The 5,052-nt window shown below is 65.5% G+C and overlaps 1 long non-coding RNA gene across 1 annotated transcript in view; it reads left to right on the top strand.

Moving 5' to 3' along the window:
* Positions 1-1,142: 1,142 nt before the first annotated feature.
* The window catches only part of LOC106728266, a 7,231-nt gene continuing 3,321 nt past the window's right edge, over positions 1,143-5,052 (top strand). The window contains exon 1 of the long non-coding RNA XR_001364546.1: positions 1,143-1,469. This is a non-coding gene — a long non-coding RNA (uncharacterized LOC106728266). The remainder of the gene's footprint in view (positions 1,470-5,052) is intronic.

Consider the following 5,052-nt stretch of genomic DNA (forward strand, 5'->3'; position numbering starts at 1 on the left):
GGGAAACTGTAACCCACTGCAGGTGTTTATCCAAGAAACATGGGCCCACGTGCCCACCAATGGGCGCGTACAGGAGTGGTCGCATGGATTCATGTAGAATATCCACATATTCACAGAGCCCCGAACTCAGGGCACCCAGGGGCACTCCAGCAGCAGAAGGGGCAGCTGGGAGCGGTGCGTGCATAGAGGGAATGAGCTGCTGGCCCACGCAGCTCACCGATCTCCTCGCGAGCACAACGCTGAGCAAAGGAGGCGCAGAGCAGGGCAGCTGTGACTCGAAGTTCAGGGCGTCAGGAGCCCGAGCGGAGCGGGCCTGCGCTGGTCAGGGCAGTGCTGGCCCTCGGGAGTGGTGACTGGCCAGGGCATGAGGGGCTCCTGGGAGCTGGAAATGTACATGGAAGTAGCCAGTTTGGGGCAATTCGTGTAGCTGCCCACGAACGCCGTGGTGGTCGCTAGGTTGAGAGTATGGCCCTGCCGGTCCGGAGCCCTGCCTGTCTCAGGCCTTTCACTTGCTCTTCTTGGTCCATAATGGACCCTCCTCCCTCCACACACCCTTTTTGCTGCTTTAAGTTCTGCATACTCTTCAGGGCTCAGGGGAAACACCGCCTCCTCCAGGAAGCCCTCCCTGGTCCCCAGGCAAGGGCAGGGCTCTCCTGGCTCCCGCACTTGTCACTGCTCACATCTGATAATCAGAGGCACCTGTGTGGGCACAGGGTTCCTCTCCCTCCATGCTCTGCGGGCGGGCGGGGCCACATCTGTTTTGCTCTCTGTGGGATCCCCAACTCCTGGCGCGTCATTAGTGAGGTTTTCCGCTTCCATCTGCGGACGGAAGGAGGGACGGAAGGGACCTAGTTCTGTACAGAAGGGAGACGGGCGGCAGGAATGGATGCGTCGTCTCCAGGGTGTGAGCATCCTGTCCCGGCAGGGCGTGGCAGGGCCCTGGCAGGAGCCGGGCGCTGCGACTGCCAAAGCCGATGAGGAATAGGCCAGGGAGGAAGGGGCGGGCCAGCTCAGGGCGCACACCTTCCAGCGGGTGTTGGCAGGAGGGGAGCGGAGGGTGAGTGTCACCGGAAATCCTCGGGTCTTGACAGCAGCTGACTCACCCGTGGCTGATCATGCTCACAGGTCAGACTCCGGCCCCGCGCTCCAGAGGTCCCGGGACCACAACCTGACATCCTGGGTGTGGAGGGGCTGGCCTGAAGGAGGGGCAGCCTGCGGTCCGGCAAGGCTTTCCAGGGGAGGGCTTTTTCCGAGCTGGGCCTTGACGTTTGAATAGGAGTCCAGCAAGGAGACACAGAGAGGGCGTTGACAGAGGGGGTGACGGGAGAGCTGCAAACATCTGAGGTGATGGCGCACTTCGGAAACAGTCTGCGGGAACCTCAGTGGGGAGATCTGGGCCCAACGCCATTTCATTCCGGCCAGCACCCCGGAGAGCCCCTGGAGGCCCCAGATGAGAAAGAACCCAGTGGGTGAGCTGGGGTGGGGTGGGCATAAGGCAGGGGAGCCCTCAGCCCCCGGACACCGGAGGGAAGGAGCTCAGGGGGGCTGCGAGCCCCCACCCTTTGGGAGGAATGTTCCGGGCCTTGAATTCAGGCCCCATTGTACAGATGGGGACACTGAGGTGGACATGGCAGAGCCCAGACTCACAGACCTGGTTAAGCTTGGGGTCTGGAGCCCGAAGTTCCAGAGACAGGCCCTCCTGGAGGCCGGGCACCCACAGACACAAGCTCACGGGGCCAGCCTCTGGGACCCAGCACTGGGAGCACCCCAAGACCCAGCAGGGAACTGGTGGGAACTGGATCTGGAGCTCGGAACCAGGCCGCCCAGGTGACAGCTGCAGGACCTCGGTGCTGCTCCCCGCAAAGCTGGCCGCCGGCCCTTCCTCCCCTCAGCCTCTGCCTGGCCCAGCGAGGGCAGGGAGCTGCAGGGCCACAGCAATACAGCTTTGGCGTCCGGCCAGGAGGTGGCAAAGTGCTTCGCGAGCCTGGCGATTAGCTGGCAACCAGAATGCCTGGGGCAGGCGTGTGCTCGGGGACTGGCATACACCCAGAGCCGGGACTTTGTCCTGCAGGGTGCTGGGGAGCTACAGAGGCTGAAGGCCGGGAGAGGGGGAGCGGGACGGGCTAAAGCTGATGCTTCAGCAGGTGGCTCCACGTAAAGCAGCAGATGCAGCCCCCTCGGGTTCAATTCCTCGCTGCCTCCGGCCGAGCAGGAGTCTGTAACAGAAACACAGAGGCGTGCGCATACCCACGGCCACGGCCACGCGTGAGGACAGTGGGCTGGCCTGGTGCTCCTCCCTTTCTGCTCTTCCCTTCCGGTGGCTCTGGAATTTGATTCCGGCCCCATGGCCACCCCAAGGGGTAGGCAGGCAGCATTCATTAGACCGTTTTAAGGTTGTGGGTACCCAGGCGGACAGTCGGGGCCGGGACCTGCCTGGATGTGTGCGGCTCCCTCACTCCCACGCAGGGCTGTGCTCCCCTGGAGGTGAGGTACTGAGTCCCCATCCCCCACAGGCCCCACTGCCCTTCACGGCCTCCAGGGGCCAGGCCTGTCTTGCTCACTCCCCATCAATCGTCCCGTGAGGCAGGGGCCTTGATGGTTCCCCAAATCACAGGTCAGGCTGAGGAGTGAGGGGCCTGCCCAAGGGGTGATGGCGAGAGGGGGCAGGTGTGCCATCTCCGTGACTCTGGGCAGGTAACTGGGAGGCCTCGGTTTCTTCACCTGTAAAGTGGGGGGGACACTGTGGGGGGCTGTCGGGAGGACAACACGGGGGGGTGTCAGCTCAGAAAAGTGCCCCACGTCACTGCTGGGTTGGAAAGGGCCTGCTGTGGTGGCTGCCGCTCCTGCTCCCAGCGGGGACTCCGGCCCAGTGGCCTCTCCCTCCGTGGTACCCACAGTGGGCTTTGGGGGCGGGGTGGGAGGGTGTGGGAGGAGGAGGAGGGTGTGTGCCCATCAGCTGATGAGCTGAACTTCCTGGCCCTGATCCCAGCAGCCCCCTGAGCAGAGGACAAAGGGCAAAGGACAAAGGGCAGGGCCTCTCCCTGTCATCAGGGGCCATATCTAGACTTAATCAGGACAGCGCCTTGGCCCAGGGTGCACTGGGTCTGGCACCAGCCTCTGGGAGCTCCCCCACCACCTTCCCCATGGCCAAGGCCAGGCCTGGGCGGGGCAGGAGGCAGCTGTCTGTCAGGGGCAGAAAGAAGAGGCCTAGAGACCTTTGGGAGCACACACCGGGCACGCCCCTCCCAGACCCTGACCAGCTGAGCCCTCCTGCCGTGCCCCACGCGGGACACTCGGCTCTAGACTTAGGCCACGTCTCCGTAAGAGCTGGGAATGTCGGGGGGACGGGGAGAACCACAGCCTGTGGCAGGCCACTTGTGGGGTCCCCGTGGGAACACCTGAGACAGCATCCCAGTGTCCCCCGCCCTCGGGCCAGGGCTCACTGGCCGCCATGGAAGAGCAGGACTCCCGCCCCACCCTGGCCCCGCCCTGCTGCCTCTGGCCTCAGTGTGCCCACCTGCATAGCGGGGCCCAGTGGCCTCGGCCTGGACCCTCAGGGTCCCAGGTGGACTCTGGACTCCCTGATGGCCCTAAATCCTGGGCTCCCAGCCCTCCTCCCACTGGGTGACCAGGGCTGGGGTTGGTGGCAGTTGAGGGTGGAGGCCTCCTCTGCAGGGAGTCTGGGCCCAGACACTGGGCGCCAGAACAGAGGTCCAACTCTCGCAGGTTGGCGGGAGCAAACCCGAGGGTGGAGGGTCCATTGGGACCCCAGGCAGGTAGCTGCCCAGGTGAGCTGCTCAGACCCATTCCCAGCGGCCAGCCTGGGGTGGTGGGAGCCAGGGCCAGGTGCTGGCTGAGTGGCTGGGTCCAGGCCCCTCTGCCGGGCTGGGTGGTTATTATCTGGTGCTCCCAGCCCGCAGGGCTCACATGGAGATAAGCTGGTGCCCGGCTCGGCTCGGAGGTGTCCAGCGCAGGCTGCTCCAGGCCGGAGCGCCCTGCAGGCCCCAGCCCCCACCCCGCCCCTCCGGAGGCCCGGCCCACTTGGCCCAACTTCCTCTCCATAAAAGGCGAGGTTTGGGAGCACCCCTGGAGGGGGCGTTGGGAGGGCGGAGGAGGTGTGCCTGCCCCCTCCCCCCAGGGGCCCGCAGTCCACCCGTCAGCCCAGCCTGGGGTTTTCCTAAACCCCTGCCTCGCCCCCTCCAGACCAGGCCCCCCGACCAAGGCCCTTCCTGGGGCCTGTCCCCTACTGCCCCCCCATCCCAGTGTACAGCGTCCCGGTGGGCCGGTCACTTTGTCCCCAATTTGTGTTTGAACAGAGACCCGGGGCGGAGCCGGCCTGGGCGCTGGGCTGGGGCCGGGCAGGGGCGCTGAAGAACCTCAGGAAACGCCCATGTGCCCAGAGGGTCACATGGCCACCAGCTCGGGGCAGACACCCAGCAGTTCTAACTTCCTGTGGGCGTCTGTGCGCGTGAACACTTCGGGGGCCGGGGACCCCTCCCAGGCACAACTGTCAGACCCCTGGCCATGCCACTTAGCTCCTGCGACCTTGGGCCGTTCCCTCTGCTCACAGCCTCGCTTTCCCCACCTGCTCAATGGGCAGATGCTCTCGCCCCGTTTGTGCAGCGTGAAGTCAGACACGCAGCAGGGCCCTGCCAGGTTAGAGTGAAGGAATGGGGGGCAGCTGCTTCCTGCCTGGCACCCCCCACGGAGCACGCCTCCCAGGAGAGCCAAGGAGGTGCTCTGCGAGCTCCCCCACCGCAGAGCGTCCCAGGGACCCGAGCCCCTCCTCCCTCTAGGACGGGGTGAGGAGAACGACATGCCGGGAGACAGCAGTGGTGCTCAATCAATGCAGCTGCCAACCCTGCCCACGCGGGGGCCCTGGGCTGGGCAGCAGGGCCTTGGGTGTCATCTGGCTCCACCCCGCCGAGGTATGCGGCCCTGACAGCACCCACCCCTCTCCGGGCCTCAGTTTCCCTCGGTAAATCCGGGGAGTCTGGGCCAGGCGAGTGGGGGTGGGGGAGGAGAGGAGCTGCGGGGAAGGCCGAGCCGCGC

The sequence above is a fragment of the Myotis brandtii genome, unplaced genomic scaffold (assembly GCF_000412655.1).
Source record: "Myotis brandtii unplaced genomic scaffold, ASM41265v1 scaffold579, whole genome shotgun sequence".
Taxonomy (NCBI): Eukaryota; Metazoa; Chordata; class Mammalia; order Chiroptera; family Vespertilionidae; genus Myotis; species Myotis brandtii.